This window comes from Neomonachus schauinslandi, chromosome 13, assembly GCF_002201575.2.
Source record: "Neomonachus schauinslandi chromosome 13, ASM220157v2, whole genome shotgun sequence".
In the NCBI taxonomy this organism is placed as follows: domain Eukaryota; kingdom Metazoa; phylum Chordata; class Mammalia; order Carnivora; family Phocidae; genus Neomonachus; species Neomonachus schauinslandi.
This window is the reverse complement of record NC_058415.1, coordinates 56,594,971-56,617,299: the sequence shown is the minus strand read 5'-3', so window position 1 is coordinate 56,617,299 and position 22,329 is coordinate 56,594,971. Positions and strand designations below refer to the sequence as shown.

At 42.8% G+C, this 22,329-nt stretch overlaps 1 protein-coding gene across 1 annotated transcript in view; it reads right to left on the bottom strand.

Moving 5' to 3' along the window:
• UBAP1 (ubiquitin associated protein 1) overlaps positions 1–11,608 on the bottom strand; it is a 62,471-nt gene extending 50,863 nt beyond the window's left edge. The window contains exon 1 of the mRNA XM_021691163.2: positions 11,423–11,608. The gene's annotated coding sequence lies outside the window, so the exon portion shown is untranslated. The remainder of the gene's footprint in view (positions 1–11,422) is intronic.
• Between the last annotated feature and the right edge of the window lie 10,721 nt (positions 11,609–22,329).

Here is a 22,329-nt window from a genome sequence, read left to right as displayed (position 1 = left end):
ACCTTACGTTAGATAGTATTTTCTTAGATATAAAAACAAAAGCACAAACCATAAAAGAAAAAATATAGTGGACTTCATCCAAACTTCTCCCAAAAAGACACTTTAAAGAGAATAAATAATAACCAGGGGTCCTGGGTGGCTCAGTCGGTTAAGCGTCTGCCTTCACCTCAGGTCATGATCCCAAAGTCCTGGGATCGAGTCCCACATTGGGCTCCCTGCTCAGCGGGGAGCCTGCTTCTCCCCCTGCCCCTCCCCCTGCTTATGCTTTCTCTCTCTCTCACTCTCTCTCAAATAAAATCTTTAAAAAAAAAAGAATAACCAAATGTATGAAATATATTTTAAAATTAACTGTTTATAAGCACAGAGAAAAGAGTGAAAAGAGAACACACAGTAATGCAGGTAAGTTTTAGACTAAGAAAAATCAGAGACTGAGGGGCGCCTGGGTGGCTCAGTCGTTAAGCGTCTGCCTTCGGCTCAGGTCATGATTCCAGCATCCTGGGATCGAGCCCCACGCTGGGCTCCCTGCTCTGTGGGAGGCCTGCTTCTCCTTCTCCCACTCCCCCTGCTTGTGTTCCCTCTCTCACTGTGTCTCTCTCTGTCAAATAAATAAATAAATAAATAACAAAAATCAGAGAATGAGTCACTGTTCTGCTACTTATTAGCTGTGTACCCCTTGAACAAGTTAACATAACTGAACTTCAGGTACCCAACCTGTAAAATAGGGATAATAATAAGAACTATCTCATATGATTATTTTAAAGATTAAACAAGATAATGATTATAAAGTACTTAGAACAATCCCCATACATGGTATGTTTTCAATAAATGTTAGTTATGCAAATTTTTAAAAATATTTTTTTATTCATTCATTTGAGAGACAGCGATACAGAGAGAGAGCATGAGCAGGGGAAAAGGCAGAGGGAGAGGGAGAAGCAGGCTCCCCCCCAAGCCAGGAGCCCGATGTGGGGCTCGATCCCAGAACACTGGGATCATGACCTGAGCCGAAGGCAGATGCTTAACCATCTGAGCCACCCAGGCACCCCAATTATGCAAATATTTTATACAAGTATTATAAAGGCAGCCGCTAAACGACTGAGCCACCCAGATGCCCAAAACTTAACTTTTTAAATCCCTAAATGATTACAAGTTGAAACAAATAAACCTAACTGTACATAAAATTGATTACTACACAGAAAATTATTTCAAGTGACTTCAGAACTCAGTATTCTAACTGCAGAGCAGTGTAGTTATGTTCCAAAAACATGAAGAATTACACAGATTTTATTTTTTTGTTAGCAATAATATCAGTATTACCATTTTAAAACCATTTTATGTGTATACCCAATATAGTAAGTAATTATGTTTATATTGTAAGGAACCTAGACTTTTTATGTAAGAGAGAAAAAAAGGCTCAGTCAGTTAAGCGACTGCCTTCGGCTCAAGTCATGAACCCAGGGTCCTGGGATCGAGCCCTGAATCGGGCTCCCTGCTCAGCCGGAAGCCTGCTTCTCCCTCTCCTACTCCCCCCCCGCTTGTGTTCCCTCTTTCGCTGTCTCTCTCTCTGTGTCAATTAAATAAATAAATAAAATCTTTAAAAAAAAGACAAGTATAATATTAAAAAAGTAAAAACCCTAGGTTTTTTTTATTTTTTTTAATGTTTTGTTTATTTATTCATGAGAGTTTTTTTTTTTTTTAAAGATTTATTTATTTGACAGAGAGAGACACGGCGGGAGAGGGAACACAAGCAGGGGGAGTGGCAGAGGGAGAAGCAGGCTTCCCGCGGAGCAGGGAGCCCGATGCGGGGCTCGATCCCAGGACCCTGGGACCACGACCTGAGCCGAAGGCAGACGCTTAACGACTGAGCCACCCAGGCACCCCAAGTTCATATTGATTTTTATAATTCAGATTTAAGAACTATAGGGTTGGGGCGCCTGGGTGGCTCAGTCCTTAAGGCGTCTGCCTTCAGCTCAGGTCGTGATCCCGGGGTCCTGGGATAGAGCCCCGCATCGGGCTCCCTGCTCCGCGGGAAGCCTGCTTCTCCCTCTCCCACTCCCCCTGCTTGTGTTCCCTCTCCCGCCGTGTCTCTCTCTGTCAAATAAATAAATCTTTAAAAAAAAAAAATTCAATATGAACTTGTGATTTTTAAAAAAAATGTTTGTAGGAGTACCTGGCTGGCTCAGTTGGTAGAGCATGCAACTCCTAATCTCAGGGTCATGAATTCAAACCCCATATTGTACATGAAGCCTACTTAAAAATATAAAAAATAAAAAATTTTTAAAAGATTTTATTTACTGGGACGCCTGCGTGGCTCAGTCAGTTGAGCGTCTTTCTTTGGCCTAGGTCATGATCCCAGGGTCCTGGGATTGAGTCCTGCCTGGGGCTCCTTGCTCATCGACAGCCTGCTTTTCCCTCTGCCTGCTGCCCTCCCTGCTTGTGCATACACACTCTTTCTCTCTCTGACAAATAAAATCTATAAAAAATAAAAAAGATTTTATTTATTTATTTGGCAGAGAGAAAGTGCACACAAGCAGGGGGAGCAACAGGGAGAGGGAAAAGCAGGCTCCCCACTGAGCAGATAGCCTGACGTGGGGCTCGATTCCAGGACCCTAGGATCATGACTAAGCCAAAGGCAGACTCTTAACCAACTGAGCCACCCAGGCACCCCAATAATAAAAATATTTTTTCAAGATCTATTTATTGAGAGAGAGAGAGAGAGAGTGCACGAGTGGGGGTGGGGGAGGAGAGGGGAAGCAGAATCCTGGCTGAGCAGGGAGCTCAATGCAGGGCTCGATCCCATGACCCTGAGATCATGACCTTAGCCAAAGTCAGATTTTCAACCGAATGAGCCACCCAGGCGCCCCAAAAATAAAATTTTTTAAAAATTTTTAAATAAATAAAAATGTTTGTAGAAGCAAGGACACTATTTATTAATGAGCATCCCTGGCACCCACATTTTGAGCTCTCAATATTAGTTCTACAGTAATTCTTGGAGAAATGGTCGTTTTCAGATGTACAGAAGAATTTATAAGATTAACCTGGGCCATCTGTTGTGTATGAAAGAAGCCTTTCAAAGATTTATAGTGCATGGGGCACCTGGCTGGCTCAGTTGGAAGAGCATGTGATTCTTATCTTAGGGCTGTGAGTTCCAAGCCCATGCTGGGTGTAAAGATGACTTAAATAAAACTTAAAAAAAAAAAAAAAAAAAGGATTTTTCGTTCATGCCAAATAGCTACCAACCTGAAATGGCTCTCACTGATCAAAAATGAAACAACTTGTGCATAAAAAAGAAAGACTACAGGTAGAACCTGCAGCTCTTAATCTCCGGGTTGTAGGTTCAAGCCCTACATTGGGTGTAGAGATTACTTAAAAATAAAATCTTTAAAAAAAAGACTATAATTGCTCAAACACACGATACAAATTCACAAGTTTATGACAATACTCAAAGAAAAGATCCTTAGAAAACCAACAGTTGGGGCGCCTGGGTGGTCCAGTCAGTTGGGCATCTGCCTTCAGCTCAGGTCATCATCTCGGGGTCCTGGGATCAAGCCCCATTGTCAGGCTCCCTGCTCAGCGGGAAGTCTGCTTTTCCCTCACCCTTTGCCCCTCCCCCCCACTCATGTGCACTCTCTCCCAAATAAAAAATCTTTAAAGAAAACCAAAGGTCAAAAAAAAGGGGGCTCAGTCAGTTAAGTGTCCAACTCTTGATCTCAGCTCAGGTCTTGATCTCACAGTTGTTGAATTCAAGCTCAAGACCACACTGAGCTCCACACTAGGTATGGATACTTAAAAAAAAAAAGAAAAAACCCAAAATAGCCTGTTACCGTAAGAGAAGACTGTTACACTAACTCTTTACTTGAAATTGGTTAATTAAAAGAATGAAGCATTCATCCTCCTTTCTGTTTTTTTTTTATTTTTACTGTTTTTTAACTCCAGTATAGCTAACATGGTGTTAAAGCAGCTTCAGATATACAATACAGTGATACAACAATTCTACACATTACTCAGTGCTCATCATGGTAAGTGTACTCATCCACCCTTTTCAATAGGAACTATACTTCAGCGTGAGCCTGCTGCCAAGGGAAAGTTCTTTAGAGAAGAATAGTACTCAAAAACATAAATATAACAGAAATAGTATGATGATACAATTTCACTTTTTTTAAATTTATTTATTTGAGAGAGTGGGCGAGAGAGAGAGAGAGAGAGAGAGAGAGAGAGAGAGAGAGACAACGTGTACACACAAGCGAAGGGAGGGGAAGAGCGAAAGGGAGAAGGAGACTCCCCCCTGGGTCTCCCTCTGCCCTTCCTCCTGGCTTGTGCTTGCTCTCTCTCTGTCTTCTCTCTCTCTCTCTCCAGTAAATAAAATCTTTTTAAAAAGAGTCATTTTACAAGCGATTTGTGCCATTCACAGTTCAAATAAGGTCCGTATTTATCACTTATTTGGCTTTCATGTCTAAGGCTTTTTTGTTATATGATAATTACCCCCTTTTCATATGATAGATTCATTGGAGAAACCAGGGCATTTGTCCTGTAGGTATCCTATAACCAGTATCTGTGCATTCTTGTATTCATTTTTTTTTAAAGATTTTATTTATTTATTTGACAGAGAGAGACACAGCGAGAGAGGAAACAAAAGCAGGGGGAGTGGGAGAGGAAGAAGCAGGCTTCCCACTGAGCAGGGAGCCTGATGCGGGGCTCGATCCCAGGACCCTGGGATCATGACCTGAGCCAAAGGCAGAAGCTTAACGACTGAGCTGCCTAGGCGCCCCATTTACTTTTCTATTTTTGTAAACTAATGGTTACAAGCTTGATTTATTTTTTCTTTTTACAATTAATTTTTTTTCAGCTCTCTTGCGGTATATTTGATAAAATTTTAACATATTTAAAATGTATACCGAAGTTTTTAAAATTTTAAAATTATTGTTTCATATTGTTCATTGGGTTATGGGTATTTGGGCAATATTTTCTTTTCTTTCCTTTTTTTTAAAGATTTTATCACAGAGAGAGAGGGAGCACAAGCAGGGGGAGGGGCAGAGGGAGAGGGAGAAGTGACTCCCCACTGAGCAGAGAGCCCGACGTGGGGCTCGATGCAGGACCCTAAGGTCATGACCTGAGCCAAAGGCAGATACTTAACCGACTAAGTCACCCAGGCGCCCCAACACTTTTCTTTTTTTAAGATTTATTTATTTGAGAGAGAGTGTAAGAGCACGAGTGGGAGGGGTAGAGGGAGAGGGAGAGAGAATCTCAAGAAGACTCTGAGCTGAGCACAGAGCTTGACTGGGGGCTTGACCTCATGACCCTGAGATCACAATCTGAGCCAAAACCAACAGTTGGACACTTAACCAACTGCACCACCCAACCATCCCTAAAGTGACACTTTAAAGACAATAAGAGAAATTTTAACATGGATGGTGTTAGATTATAAAGGAATTACTAATAATTATTAGATGTGATAACAGCATGGTAGTTATGTTTTTAAAAGAAATTCTTATCAGAGGTTCATAATAATGTATTTACAGGAAAGTTGGGATTTGCTTTAAAATACTTTAGGTCCGGGGCGCCTGGGTGGCTCAGTTGGTTAAGCGACTGCCTTCAGCTCAGGTCATGATCCCAGGGTCCTGGGATCGAGTCCCACATCGGGCTCCCTGCTCTGCGGGAAGCCTGCTTCTCCCTCTCCCACTCCTCCTGCTTGTGTTCCCTCTCTCACTGTGTCTCTCTCTGTCAAATAAATAAATAAAATCTTAAAAAAATAAATAAATTAAAATAAAATAAAATACTTTAGGCCCCGGGGCACCTAACTGGTTCAGTCAGTAGAGCATGTGACTCCTGATATCAGGATCATGAGTTTGAGCCCCATACTGGGGGTAGAGATTACTTAAAACAATAAAAAAAACTTGGGGCACCTGGGTGGCTCAGTCGGTTAAGCATTCAACTTGATTTCAGCTCAGGTCATGATCTCGGGATCTTGTGATCAAGCCCCGCATCAGGCTCCGCACTCAGGAGTTTGCTTGGAATTTTCTCTCTCCCTCTCCCACTCCCCACCCCCCGCACTCTCTTTCTCTCTAAAATAAATAAATAAATCTCAAATAAATAACAACAACAACAAAAAAGGGCACCTGGGTGGCTCAGTCATTGGGCGTCTGCCTTTGGCTCGGGTCATGATCCCGGGGTCCTGGGATCGAGTCCCACATCGGGCTCCCTGCTTGGCGGGAAGCCTGCTTCTCCCTCTCCCACTCCCCCTGCTTATGTTCCTGCTCTCGCTATCTGTCAAATAATAAATAAAATCTAAAAAAAAAAAAGCATGCCTAGCAGAGAAGGGTTTCCTAAATGATACAAAAAGCACAACCATAAAAAACTGAAAATTTCAATTCATTAAAATTATGAACTTTTCAGGGCACCTGGGTGGCTCAGTCGGTTAAGCGTCTGCCTTCAGCTCAGGTCATGATCTCAGGGTCCTGGGATGGGGCCCCAAGTCAGGCTCCTTGATCAGCAGGGAGCCTGCTTCTCCCTCTCCCTCGGCCTACTGCTCCCCCTGCTTGTGCGCATACACGCGTTCTCTCTTTGTCAAATAAATAAATAAAAGCTTTAAAAAAAAAAAAGTCTTAAAAGTCAATCAGAAAAAGAGAAACAACTCAAAATAAGCAAAGAACTTGAAAATACACTTCACCGACAAAGCACAAATAATGAACATATGAAAAGATGCTCAACTTAAGGAAATGCTAATAAAAACAAAACAATAAACACATCCTGATACCAAGAGTCACTCGTTTCAAGTCTACTAGGTTAGAAAAAATATTAAAAGTCTGACAATATCAAGTGTTGTGGAGGAAGTGAGGCAACCAAAACATACCCTGGCTCTTGACTCAGTAACCACAAGATTCACAATTACCATGAGCCAATTCACAGTGACTCAACCACTAGAAGGGTTTGGTAAGCAATTAAGCAACTGATAATGACCAATCCAGAATTATGAGAGCACATGCAGACTACTGCCAAACACAAATTTTGGCCCTTAATGAACTGAATCCTACCTGACTGAGCAATACAAATAAGAAAACTTTAGTCTCTTATCCAGTTTATCCAGTTTATTTTGTTAAGTACAAAATATTCAGGTATTCATTTCTTCCTAGAATACTAATGACATCTTAAAGACTATAATTTTAATGAACTATTTATCATTCCAGTTACACTACTATTCCAAAAAGAACAAGTAGTTTTAAATGGCATTATTTTAAAAAATAGTGGTTATACTTTAAATTTACTTGATAGGAATTGGAATGATCTTGTGACTGCCTAAGAGGAACAAAGATGTAACAGATAAGTTTGGGCACTGAAGTATAACAAATTCAGACTCTACCATTTTATCTCTGTAACGTTAAATGACTCAAATTCACTGATCCTCAATTTCCTCAACAGCTAAAAAGCATGTGTATCACAACCTGCCTACCTAATCACATTGCAAAGATTAAGAGATTATGTAAAGTGCTCAACAATGCCTACCTCATTAGCTTTTGCCCAGTTAGCACCCTTCCCTTTGTAAATTTTGCTCCTCTCACCTAAAATTTTTAAAGCCTAAAATTACAACTCTTAATTCATAGGAAAATATCACTCTTAATTCCAATTATTTCTAGTATTACAAAATTGTGCAGTACAGGTTAGAAGAGAAATACCTGCTTACTTCTTCCTCTAACCAAAAGTCTTTCCTAAATTACTAGATTCTGGAAAAGACAACAGATTTTCACTTATCTTCGTGATACAGAAGCAGGGATGCCCAAGCTATGCTAAAATCTAAACCCAGTTGATTTCTAAGATTCAAGGTTTTTTTTTATCCTAAGAAAAACCCTTTTTTTAATTTTTTTTTTTAAGATTTTATTTATTTATTTGAGAGAGAGAGAATGAGAGACAGAGAGCATGAGAGGGAGGAGGGTCAGAGGGAGAAGCAGACTCCCTGCTGAGCAGGGAGCCCGATGCGGGACTCGATCCTGGGACTCCAGGATCATGACCTGAGCCGAAGACAGTCGTTTAACCAACTGAGCCACCCAGGCGCCCCGAAAAACCCTATTTTTTAAAGGGGGGTGGGGGGAGGGAGAGAGAGAATCTTAAGCAGACTCCACGCCCAACAGGGAGCCCCATGCAGGGCTCAATCTCACAACCCTGAGATCATGACCTAAGCTGAAATCAAGAGTTGCTGCCTACCCGAATGAGCCACCCAGGCACCCAGAGAAAGCTATTTCATATTTAAAGTACTACATACTAACTTTTGCATTCCTTAAAAAGCCTGTCTAAAGAAAATTACCTGATTAATGAATTGATGGTACTGGGGTTTTTTTTGTTTTTTTGTTTTCCTAAAGATTTTATTTATTTATTTGACACAGAGAGACACAGCGAGAGAGGGAACACAAGCAGGGGGAGTAGGAGAGGGAGAAACAGATTTCCCGCTGAGCCGGGAGCCCAATGTGGGACTTGATCCCAGGACTATGGGATCATGACCTAAGCCAAAGGCAGACGTTTAACGACTGAGCCACCTAGGCGCCCCGGTATTGCGTTTTCTTTGGGGGGGGTGGGGGTTGGTTTGCTTGTGGGAAAAAAGTTTACACTTAAAATAATCTCCATGTTAAAAATCTCAAAACAGGAGAGCCCAAGTGGCTCAGTCATTAGGCCAAGACTCTTGATCTCGGGTCATGAATTCAAGCCCACACTGAGTGTAGAGTTTACTTTAAAAACAAAACAAAACAAAAACCCTCAAAACATTCAACAATTTAATTGGAGATCAGGAAAAATGTAATACTGGCATATATACTCTGGGGTAATGAAAATACATTTGTAATGCTGAAAATACTCAGAGAATTTTAGTCACTGAATTAAACTTCAAGAACCCTGGGGCACCTGGGTGTCCCAGTCGTTAAGCGTCTGCCTTTGGCTCAGGTCATGATCCCAGGGTCCTGGGATAGAGCCCCACGACGAGCTCCCTGATGCATGGGAGGCCTGCTTCTCCCTCTCCCACACCCCCCCACCCCACCCACCCCACCCCGCTTCTGTTCCCTCTCTCTGTGTGTCTCTCTCTGTCAAATAAATAAATAAAATCTTAAATAAATAAACTTCAAGAATCCTCATTTTAAGTACCTTATCATATTCAAGATAAAAAAGAAAAGACGCACAAGATAAAGTGACATTTGCCAGTCTAAGAAATGTGAACTACCAACCATTGATAAGAACTGTTTACAGACCTAATATTATCACATCAGGATACTGTTACTGTCGTCTTCAAAATCAAAATCAAAAAATCTTGGGGCACCTGGGTGGCTCAGTCGTTAAGCGTCTGACTTCGGCTCAGGTCATGATCCCAGGGTCCTGGGATCGAGTCCCACATCAGGCTCTCTGCTCCGCGGGAAGCCTGCTTCTCCCTCTCCCACTCCCCCTGCTGTGTTCCTGCTCTCGCTATGTCTTTATCTGTCAAATAAATAAATAAAATCTTAAAAAAAAAAAAAATCAAAATCCTTCAGGGGCATCTAGCTGGCTTAGTCAGAACAGCATGCAATTCTTAATCTTGGGGTTGAGTTCAAGCCCCACATTGCATGTAGAGATTACTTAAAAATTTTTAAATTATTTTAATAAAAATAATTTTCAAAATAAAAAATCTTTCAGATACACATAAAATACATCATGATGAAGTAATGGGTCAAAGAAAAATTCAGGAACTTTTTTTTTTTAAGATTTTATTTATTTATTTGACAGAGACAGACATAGCGAGAGAGCGAACACAAGCAAGGGGAGAGGGAGAGGGAGAAGCAGGCTTCCCGCTGAGCAGGGAGCCCGATGCAGGGGTTCGATCCCAGGACCCTGGGACCATGACCTGAGCCGAAGGCAAATGCTTAACGACTGAGCCACCCAGGCGCCCCCCCCTTTTTTTTTTTTTAAGATTTTTAAAATTTATTTGACACAGAGAGAGAGACAGGGAGAGAGGGAACACAAGCAGGGGGAGTGGGAGAGAGAGAAGCAGGCTTCCCGCTGAGCAGGGAGCCCGATGCGGGGCACCTGAGCCAAAGGCAGACGCTTAACGACAGAGCCACCCAGGTGCCCCAAAATTCAGGAACTTCTTATATCCACACAGTTTAATTTTCTTCCACTGTCATCATTTCTAAAGTAACACCTTTTCTTCCAACGAGGTCATAGCAAGTTAGTAAGTTATTTGCTGTGCAGTGATAGAGAAACATTAATTTTCCCATTTCCATAATTAGAATGACTCTTAATGCAATGCACAGTAAGCATTAAATGCTGAATAACAGAAAAACTGAACAGAACTGATTAGAAATAAAAATCTAATTTATAAAATTCCACTTAGTAGGTTAATGCAGAAAATGTAATTCTTTTAGACTCTGAATATTTATAATACATAAACTTTCATTTTAACTAGTATGGGACATTAACTAGAAAGAACTAGCTATCACTAAAGACTAAGTGCCCTGTCTTTCCCCCAATCAAATGTGACAAAATCCCAAAGAGAAAGATCCATCATGTCTATCCAATTTCTCAAATGCTAATAAATACAACTGAGGAAACAGAGAAAACACTAATAAGTGGGATTAGAACACAAAGCTATAAACACAAAATTATTTAATAGTTAACTATCAAATCTCGTTTTCTAACACTCTACGGTGTTTAAAAACTCAAATTTTTATTTCAGCTTAATATAAAATGTATTTTCATTTTCAAGAGGCTAGTCTGGAAACAAGTACTTGTGGAAACAACCAAAGGTCAGAGATCCCTGATAGAGATCAAATAAATGAAAAGTAACTTGATGTTCCACAATAAAGATTTGGGACTGTTTCCGAGGCCCATGTTGACTGTATAGGCAAGTCTCCACCCAAGAAATAAAAGAGGCAAGATAAACATACTGGAGAAGGCCAGACAACGTCAAAGATGTCCCCAAAGACCCCTCACCCTGCTCTGGTTTCCTCCCTTTCTCCCTAATCTCAACGCCTCAGGGAGAAGTAAATCTGCATCTCACTTCCCCAACTCACCCTCAACTCCCAATCACTCGTCCTCTTTACTAAAACCTGGGTCCTCCTCCCCGACATCCTCTAATTCCCACCGAGCTCTCACTCCAGTCAGATACACATCTACTGCGCCTCTCTTCCGGTAAGGTATTAGTCTCCTTAATCCGAACTCATTCTTCCGCATCCCATCTGCCTTCCGCCCCTTCAACTCTGGTCCCCTCACTCCGACCTCTCTCCCATAATCCTCCCCAAGTCACGGATCTCTGGCCCCTTCTCCCTCCTTCCCACTCAACTATAGCTCCTTTCTTCCCGCTCGGCCTCCAACCTCTTCCCAGGGAATCCTCCCGCATCCGTCTCCCGGTACCGGTCCCCTCCCCCAACTCCGCCCCTCTCCCCCCCCCACTTCTCCCAGCTGGAGGCCCCCTCACCTGAACGCCGCTACCGCTGCCGTCCCAGAAGCCGAAACGTGCTGGCGCCGGATGGCCTCCCAGCCTCGGTCACCGCTGAGCTCCTGACGGCCCCTAGGGAAAGCGAACGCCACCACCTCCAACTCTGCCCGCTCCGGGCCAGACCGTCATCGTACCCACTGCCAGTACCACGGCCGCCATGTTGAAGTTCTACTTCCCTCCTCCTTCACCTCACCACTCCGCCCCTTTGGGCGTCTGACGTCATGGCGCCGCGCTCCACCCTCCCTGGGCCAATGGGAGGAGCCGACGGTGACGTAACTAATCTCTCTTCTACTGCCCAACAACTCTAGATGCCTGGACCGCTGCAATTGGAGTGGGTGGACCCTGCTGACCCGAAGGAAGAAAGGGAAGGGTGAGGGTCACTAAAAGGGTAAGGCGTAGAGGCTGGTGAAGCGGCCTAGGCGAGAATCTGAGAGGTTCGAATCGCGAAGGGACGCACAAAGACTTACTAATGAGACCTACTTGGGAATCAGAATGTCTGGGTTCTGGTCCCGGGTCTGTGATCTGGTTCAAGTCCTACTCTTTCCGGGCCTCATTTTCCCCATTTACAAAGATTGGGCTGAAAGGCGACCTCTAAATCTCCCTCCAGTTGTGACATCCAGCGGTTTAAACTAGGTAATCCAATCCCAGACATTTACTGCCTTCTGCATTTATTGGATGTCACTTGGAATCAGGTCCATAGAGGATTCATAACTGCATGAGATGAATCTTTGTTCCCAAAAGTTCCTACTTGGTAAGAGAACCCGAAGCATTAACAGTTAACTCCACGAAAAATCGGAGAGTGATAATGGCCTAACAGTTGCATTAATTGCTCTGGAAAAATTGGCTTTTGGCTAAGAGATTAGGAAAGATTTACATCTCTACACTTTCTGGGTACATAAAGAATGTGTAGACTTTCATGCCTAATTCTTCAGCCCTGTTTTCTCTTCAGAATTCCAAAGAAGGGGTGCCTGGGTGGCTCAGTCGTTAGAGTCTGCCTTCAGCTCAGGTCATGATTCCAGGGTTCCGGTATCGGCAGTATCCGGCTCCCTGCTTAGTGGAAGGCCTGCTTCTCCTTCTCCCACTCCCCCTGCTTGTGTTCCCTCTCCTGCTGTGTCTCTCTCTCTGTCAAATAAATAAATAAAATCTTTATTAAAAAAAAAAAAAGATGGGTGGCTCCTGGGTGGCTCAGTCGTTAAGCGTCTGACTTCGGCTCAGGTCATGATCCCAGAGTCCTGGGATCGAGCCCCACATCGGGCTCCCTGCTCTGCGGGAAGCCTGCTTCTCCCTCTCCTACTCCCCCTGCTTGTGTTCTCTCTCTCGCTGTGTATCTCTCTCTGTCAAATAAATTAAAAAAAAAAAAAAAAAGAATTCCAGAGAAGATAATATTTGTACTTTAAAGGGTGCAGTATTTTTTTTAAAGATTTTATTTATTTATTTGACAGAGATAGAGAGAGCACAAGTAGGCAGAGAGGCAGGCAGAGGGAGAGGGAGAAGCAGACTCTCCACTGAACTGGGAGCCTGACCTGGGGCTCGATCCCAGGACCCTGGGATCATGACCTGAGCCGAAGGCAGATGCTTAACTGACTGAGCTACGCAGCGCCCCAGGGTGCAGCAGTTTTAACCCACAATGAAAGAAGGTGGGCATTCCAGAAGGGGGAAGTTAAGCAGAAAATAGCAAATCATCAATTCTGGATTATTTGCCGACTTAATTCAACAAATAATGGGCAGCGATAGAAGGTTTGTGGCAGAGCAGTAAGCTGAATAAAACTCTTCATCAGGAGAATTAAAATGATAGCAGTGAATAAAGTGAACTAGAGACTACGTGGCAGACTTCTGCACTGAGTAAAAAAGATTCACACCTGAACTAAAGCAGGGACAGCAGGGATAGAGACTAGGGGATGAACTGAACCAAGATTTAGGGGATTGACTCAACAACACTCCCATGTGGAGACCTGCTGCATGGGAGAATAAATCATAAAGAAGAAAAGCCAAGTTCTGGGGGTCTGTTTTTAACAGAAACAAAAAAGAAGTAGGGTTTACTGAAGTGCTAAAGGAAGTAAAAATGAGTTCAGCTGTCCAAATTACGATGGCAGATTTTCTGGAGGGATGTTCAGGAGGGAATGTGAGCTTAGAAATCAGAAAGAGATAAGGAGTACACATGTGTGGTATACTGATACTCCTTGAGCAATTAAACTTTTCATTCATCATTCAATAAGCATTTACTGAGTGCCAGTAGTATACCAAGCACTGTTCTATGCACTGGGGATATAGCAGTATATAAAAGAAACCCCCCCCCCCAAAAAAATTCCTGTTCTCACAATGCTTCTATTCTAGAGGAAAATGACTAATAATAATGGTGATAGGTTAAGAAGAAAAAATAAAGCAGAGGAAAGGAAATAGAAGGCATCCATGATTGAAATTTATAAAGGATGGCCAGGAAAAGGTGACATCTGAGTAAAGACCTGAGTAAAGAAAGTGAAAGATTTGCAGATGTCTAGGAAAAGAAAATGCCAATCCAAGGGAATACCAAGTACAAAGGCCCTGAGATGAAAGTTCACCTTCTATATTCTAGGAACAATGATGGAATGGAGTGAGCAAAGAGCATAATTGGGAGATGAAGTCAGAGAGGTAACAGGGGACTAAATCACATAGCGACCTGTAGATCATTTTAAGGACTTTGGCTTTTACTCTAAGTGAGCTGAAAGCCATTAGAGAGTTGTGAGCTGAGAAGGGAAATAATCTATCTTTTTAGTAGGATCACTCTAGCTACTACACTGAGCATAAGCTAAAGAAGGGCAAGGGTGAAAGAAGAAAGACCATTTAGAGATTATTGCTACTACATTGTAGTAGTAGCATTGAAGGTGATTAGAAATGGCTAGGGTTCTGAGTACATTTTGAAGGGAGAGGAATAAGAATTTGCTCACAGATTAGATGCACAGTGTGAGAAAATGAAAGGACTCAGGATGACTTTAAGATTTTTGACTTTAGTCAAGTTCTTGCAGGTTTGGCTAGAAGAACAGAAATCTGATTAATTAAAATTTCTGAGGATAGGACCCTTTGGAACACTGACAAATAGGGCATGGGAAGAGGAAGCAGATAAAGAATGGAAACGTAGTGACCAGAGAAGTAGAAAAGGAATCAGAAGACTATGGTGCCATGGAGGATTAGGAAGGGAAAAGCTTTGGAGGACTGGGCCTGTGCCTCTTAGAGTAGGACTCCCTGAGACCAGAGACAAGCCTCCCCCATCAGGTAAGAACTTTCTAAGATTTCCTCACCAGCCTTGGTCTCCTGATCCAATAATTTTTCCTTCTCTTCCTTCTTGTTTTATGTGGGAATCTGGTTTCTGACCATCTACTCCTGGGCCAGCCTGCTGTGTCTCGCTATCCGCCATGGACACAACCCATTCTTAAGAAATGGAAATGAAGTGGGAAACAAAAACTTCACCTTCCTAGGAGTGACTCATACTTGACAATTTCCGTGTTTGAATCCCAATGGTAATTCTCTTGGGGCCAGAAGAGGCTGAACAGGACACCTGTCCTCTACTACCCCTGCCCCATGTCTTTCATTCCCAGTGCATCTAGACAGTACCAGCATACCAGCTCCTCTAGAAGCAGCACTCAAGCCAAGGGCACCAGCTTGTACTCCTCCCACTTTCCCTCTTCTTTCTCCCCCACTTCATACACTAGGCTTTTGGGGTGGGTCTAAGAGCAGAGACAGGAAAGACAACGAGCTCTCAATCCTTAGCCATCCAGCATTTACTAAGTCCTACCATATGCCAGCCATCATGAGTCTACAAAGATACTCTTAAGGTCAAGTGAGAGAATCAAACAGGTGTGCAGATAATGGTGGTATCGGGCAGAAAATTATCTTCCTAGGTGGCACATTCCATGCCTCAGGAGTACATTGAGGAGAAAGTTCGGGTAGACTTGAGAAATCAAGGAAGACTGCATGGAAAATTGAAGCACTTAAGTTAGGCCTTAAAAAACAGGTAGAATGAAGGGTGTCCAATACTGAGAACAAAGCAATTTAGACAAAGGCATGGATTCAGGAAAGTTCCATGAAAATTCAGAATCATTAGGGTATACGTAGGAGAGCAGAGGAAGATAAGACTGGAGAGACCAAGCAGGAAGAGGCTTGGCTTGGGTTTAACAGTTCTTTTTTTTTTCTTTTAAGATTTTTATTTTTAAGTAATCTCTACACCCAATCAACCAGGCACCCCTGGGACTTAACAGTTCTAAGGCTATAAATAAAGTCACTGCAGCTTTTCCCCTGGGAAATTCAAGAGAAAATTCTGGATAAATCCTTAGAATCTTGGAGGTCAGGTTAAAATCCTTTGCCCTTCCCTAAAAGCTCAAGGTAACAGTTAAGGACTCAGGTCTCTGAGTGATCTCTGGGGTTTCTATGTGATGACCGTCATATGAAGATGCAATTATCCTGATGACTACGAATGGATAAAGATGATTTCAAATTCCAGAAGGATGAAAATATGAACACATACACAGTAACTCTAAAATATTGGAAGATGGGGGCACCTGGGTGGCTCAGTCATTAAACATCTGCCTTTGGCTCAGATCATGATCCCAGGGTCCTGGGATCGAGCCCCCAGTCGGGGTCCCTGCTCTGCGGGAAGCCTGCTTCTCCCTCTCCCACTCCCCCTGCTTGTGTTCCCTCTCTCGCTGTCTCTCTCTATCAAATAAATAAAAAAATAAAATCTTTAAAAGTAAAAAAAATAAAATATTGGAAGATGGGGCACCTGGCTGGCTTAGCCGGTGGAGCATGTGACTCTTGATCTCAGAGTTGTAGGTTCGAGCCCCACACTGGGTGTAGAGATTACTTAAAAAATAAAATCTTTAAAATATATATATTAGGGGGTGCCTGGCTGGCTCAGTCGGCAGAACATGCAATTCTTGATCTTGGGGTTGTGAGTTTGAGTCCCACGTTGGGTGTAAAGATAACTTAATAATAGAAAAATTAGGGGGCGCCTGGGTGGCTCAGTTGGTTAAGCGACTGCCTTCGGCTCAGGTCATGATCCTGGAGTCCCTGGATCGAGTCCCGCATCGGGCTCCCTGCTCAGCAGGGAGTCTGCTTCTCCCTCTGGCCCTCTTCCCTCTCATGGTCTCTCTCAAATAAATAAATAAAATCTTAAAAAAAAAAAATAGAAAAAATAGGGGCGCCTGGGTGGCTCAGTCATTAAGCATCTGCCTTCAGATCAGGTCATAATCCCAAGGTCCTGGGATCGAGCCCCGCATTGGGGTCCCCGCTCCGCAGGTAGCCTACTTCTCCCTCTCCCACTCTCCCGGCTTGTGTTCCCTCTTTCACTGTCTCTCTCTCTCTGTCAAATAAATAAGTAAAATCTTTAATAAATAAATAAATAAATAAAATATTAGAAGAGAATATAGAAGAATATTTTTTGAATCATGGGTTAAGAAGAAAATTTCTAATCATGACACCAAATTCAGAACCCATAAAGGAAATAGTTGACAAATTTGATATGGCAAAAGATCCCATACACAAAGTGAAAAGATAAACTGGAAGAAAATACTTGTGATCTATAACAGAAAAGGGATTAATTTCCCCAATATGCAAAAAGCCCCTACAATTCAATAAGAAAAATAGAATGATTTAATAGAAAAATATGGTATAACTTGTCAAGAGGGAATTCACTAAAGAAGAAACACAAATAGGGGTGCCTGGGTGGCTCAGTTGGTTAAGTGTCTGACTCTTGATTTGGGCTCAGATCATGAGATCAAGCCCCGTGTTGGGCTCTGTGCTAAGTGGGGAGTCTACTTCTCTCTCTCTCTCCCTCTCCCTCCCCCCACGTAAGCCCTCTCGCTCTAAAATAAATAAATAAATCTTAAAAAAAAAATGCAAATAGCTAGTGAACATATAAAAAGATGGTCAACATGATTGATAATTTTTAAAAATGAAAAAAGGCCCCATTTTTCACCTAACAAATTGGCAAAAGCTAGAAGGATTAATTACATCCAGTGCCAACGTAGATGGAGAAATAAGCATACTTATACACTGTTGATAGCAGTACAAATTGATGAACTCTTTTGGTAGAGCGGTTTGGCAGTAACTATCACAATACATTGTGAAGTAAAAAGCAAGTTACAGAATAATGCGTATTGTATCCATTTTTGTAAAAAAGAAACAGCTAGATATATAGAAATAAATGCAGACATAGATATAAATGTAGATTTAGAGGGGTGCCTGACTGGCTCAGTCAGTGGAACATGGTGGAGCATGGGACTCTGGATCTCAGGGTCATGAGTTCAAGCCCCACATGTGCCATAGAGTTTACTTACAAAAAAAATTCTTTTTAAAGATTTTATTTATTTGGGGCACCTGGGTGGCTCAGTCATTAAGCATCTGCCTTCGGCTCAGGTCATGATCCCGGGGTCCTGGGATCGAGCCCCACATTGGGCTCCCTGCTCTGCGGGAAGCCTGCTCCTCCCTCTCCCACTCCCCCTGCTTGTGTTCCCTCTCTCGCTGTGTCTCTCTCTGTCAAATAAATAAATAAAATCTTTAAAAATATTTATTTATTTATCTGAGAGAGAGAGCACAAGCAGGGGGAGCAGCAGAGGGAGAGGAAGAAGCAGACTTCCCACTGAGCAGGGAGCCCAACTCTGGGCTTGATCCCAGGACCCCAGGATCATGACCTGAGCTGAAGGCACTCGCTTAAAAGACTGAGCCACCCAGGCGTCCCCCCCCCCAAATTTTTTAATAAATAACTGAAGGTTTAGATATTTAAGCATAGATAACAGACTGAAAAGATATACACCAAACTCTTATTGTGGCTCTGCAGGGAACAGGATGTGCCTGGAGGTAGGTAGGCAGCAGGACTTGGAACCAAGGAGGAAGAGGAAGTAGAAACCAAGGAGATGATCACAGCCACTGTTGGAAGATGCTCTCACAGCCATAAGAGAGGAAGAATTGCCCTGACTTCTCCCGTCCTCCAGCCCTCCAGTTGCCTGCCAGTACTTCCCACTGATGGAATCTAGTTAGTATTCAGTTGGCAAAAGGAGCTTAGAAATGTAGTTTCCAGAACAGAGATGTAATGACCAACCTCAAAAAGCTATTGGGTGGTTCACAGAATCAAAGAAAGAGATGGAGAACCAGATATGAAAAACAGGAGAAAACCTAGTAAAAAAAAGAGCAGAAGCATGGTAAGGGTTGTCCTGTAGAAGAGTAAAAGACAGGGTGCCTGGGTGGCACAGTCGGTTAAACTTCTCACTCTTGGTTTCAGCTCAGGTCATGACCTCAGGGTCGTGGGATCGAGCCCCGCGTTGGGCTTCATGCTCAGTGTGGGGTCCACTTGAGATTCTCTCCCTCTGCCCCTCCCACTCATGCTGTCTCTTTCCCTCTCTCTCCTCTCTCAAATAAATAAATCTTTTTAAAAAAAGAGTAAAAGATAATTCATTATTAGTAAGTAGTAATAGTAAAAGATAATTTTATTAAATGTGTTTAAATGGTGTGGGTAGACTGTCCTGGCCCTGAGCTAAAAGAGACCGGTGTCTAGTAATCATTCAGCTAATATACCGAAGTCTGCTATACCCCAAATCCTGTGCTACAGTAGGAACAAAGATTAAATAATACCAGGTTTCAGTCATCAAGAATCTTTGGGGGCACCTGTTTCTTCAGTCAGGTAAGCCGCTGACTCTTGATTTCAGCTCAGGTCATGATCTCAGGATGGTGAGATCAAGCCCTGTGTTGGCCTCTGTGCGTGGAACCCGCTTAAGATTCTTTCTCTCCCTCTCCTTCTGCCCCTCCCCCCACCACCAGCACACACACTCTCTCCCTAAAAAAAATAATAATAATCTTTGGAGGAAGACAAATGTATAAACAGACAATTACAATACTTAATCTCAGTGAGCTCGAAGACAAGGCCAGCCACTAGACTAAACTGTGATTTTGTCCAGAAGAGAAATATTCATCCTCTCTGAGTGGATGCAGTGCCAGGGTATAAAGCTTGGCAAACTGAGTGCAGCTGGATTTTAACCCTCCCTGGACCCCTCAACCAGCCACTTTTGTGAGCACAAAGTATACGTCCATACATAGCTGTGCTGGTGGAGGAGGTAGAGTCTGGTACCAATGGAAGGAGAGCAGAGGTAGCCTGTGAGGACATGTACCTGTGCAGCAGGAAGCTCTGGAAGCTCAGCCTCCTAACCCAGAATTTCATTAGAAACCTCAATGATTTCATTTGCTTCTGGTGCTAACTATGACAAGGAATTTGCAGAGAGAACCCTCCGGAAATTTGGAAAGACTCCTTTGGAAAGAAAAATTAACAGATGGTGTTTACAGCTTTGCTTTGGTTCTCCCATCAGAGTGAATGCCAGATGTTTTCTTCTGGTTTCCAAGATAGTGTGTGAGATCGAAAAGGTTCCTTTTTGCCCAAAGATAATGACATACCAGAATAAGTTGTGAATATGTGGACAAGTGAATCCTGTGCCAGTTCAGCAAAATTTGATTCTAGTCTTTTCTTTAAGTCACATTAACAGCATCAGTGTCCCATAATAGGGGGCTGGCTGGATAAATCCACATGAGACAATGTTAAGCAGCCATTAAAAAGGATGTTATAAAAAACAAAATTATAGGGTCGTCTGGGTGACTCAGTCGTTAAGCGTCTGCCTTCAGCTCAGGTCATGATCCCAGGGTCCTGAGATTGAGCCCCGCATCGGGCTCCCTGCTCAGCGGGAAGCCTGCTTCTCCCTCTCCCACTCCCCCTGCTTGTGTTCCCTCTCTCGCTGTGTGTCTCTCTGTTAAATAAACAAATAAAATCTTTGAAATAAAAAAAATTTTTTTTTTTAAATTATAGACACGGTAAGATCAGTGGTTGCCAGGGGTTAGGGAAAGGGGATAAATAGCTGAAGTACACAGCATTTTTAGGGCTCTAAAACTATTCTATGGGATACTGTAATGGTGCATTTGTCAAAATCCATAGAACTGTACCAAACAAAGGGTGAACCTTAATGTGAACTATGAACTTCAATAATAATGCATCAATACTGGTTCACTAATTGTAACAAATGTACCACACTAATGCAAGGTATTAGTAATAGGGGAACCTGTGGTTGGGGCTTTATGGGAATTCTCTGTATTATCTGCTCAATTTTTTCTGTAAATCTAAAACTGTTCTAAAAAATAAAGTCTAAAAAAAGGATGTTATAGATGTAAATATGAAAAGATGCTTAAAATAGACACTGGGGAGGGTATGTGCTCTGGTGAGCTCTGTGAATTGTGTGAGACTGTTGAATCACAGATCTGTACCTCTGAAACAAATAATGCAATATATGTTAAGAAAAAAAAAAAGAAGAAGAAGAAGAAGGTAGCGGGAGGGGAAGAATGAAGCGGGGGAAATCGGAGGGGTAGACGAACCATGAGAGACGATGGACTCTGAAAAACAAACTGAGGGTTCTAGAGGGGAGGGGGGTGGGAGGATGGGTTAGCCTGGTGGTGGGTATTGAGGAGGGCACATTCTGCATGGAGCACAGGGTGTTATGCACAAACAATGAATCATGGAACACTTCATCTAAAACTAATGATGTAATGTACGGGGATTAACATAAGAATTAAAAAAACACACACACACACACACACACAAAAAGATGCTTATAAAACATTGCTAAGTTTAAAAAGAGCTACTAACCATATATTCAATTGCTCTTTTTTGTAAAATTATACACATATACACAATATAATTTTGAATTTGAAATTCTGAAAGGACATATGCCTAAATATTTACAGTGGTTAACTCTTGGTGGAAGGATTATGGGTAATTTGTAATTTCTCCTTTTTTGTTTGCTTATTTAAAAAGCTCTAGGGGTTGGGGCGCCTCGGTGGCTCAGGTGGTTAAGCGACTGCCTTCGGCTCAGGTCATGATCCTGGAGTCCCGGGATCGAGTCCCGCATCAGGCTCCCTGCTCAGTAGGGAGTCTGCTTCTCCCTCTGACTCTCTTCCCTCTCATGCTCCCTGTCTCTCATTCTCTCTGTCTCAAATAAATAAATAAAATCTTTAAAAAAAAAAAAAAAGCTCTAGGGGTGCCTGGCTGGTTCAGTTGGTAGAGCATGCGACTCTTGATCTTGGGGTTGTAACTTCAAGCCCCACGTTGTGTAGAGATTACTTAAAATACAAAAAGTCTGGGGTGCCTGGGTGGCTCAGTCGTTAAGTGTTTGCCTTCTGCTCAGGTCATGGTCCCAGGGTCCTGGGATCAAGCCCCGCATCAGGCTCCCTGCTCCGCGGGAAGCCTGCTTCTCCCTCTCTCTCTCCCCCTGCTTGTGTTCCCTCTCTCACTGTGTCTCTCTCTGTCAAACAAATAAACAAAATCTTAAAAAAAAGAAAGTCTTGGGGCACCTGGGTGGCTCAGTCGGTTGGGTGTCTGCCTTCAACTCAGGTCAGGATCCCAGAGTCCTGGGATGGAGCCCCGCATGGGGGGGACTTCTCTGCTCAGCGGGGAGTCTGTTTCTCCCTCTGCCCCTCCCTACTGCTCATGCTCTCTCTCTCTCTCTCTCAAATAAATAAGCAAAATCTTAAAAATAAATAAATAAAATGAGACTTGAGAGTGGGATCACTCACCAGCCTGTTGACAATGAGGAGACCATCACTAGTGGTAGGTAGAGGATTGTTAGCCCCTACATGTGATAATAATGCAATTGTTAAAATTTTCACCAGTGATAAATTGGGATGTTTTGCCTGAGGAAAGGAATGCATGGGGTTGGGGGAAAACAATGTATCAGGCATTTGAGAAGTAATAGGATATTTGTTGTTGAGAGTAATAGATACTTTGGAGAAAGGCTAAGTGTAAAAGTCAAAGGGCCTTCTTGGCAATGTATAGAGTCTATCTCCTGCAGCCGGAGGGCAGAAGAACCTGAGGGTCAGGATCAGGC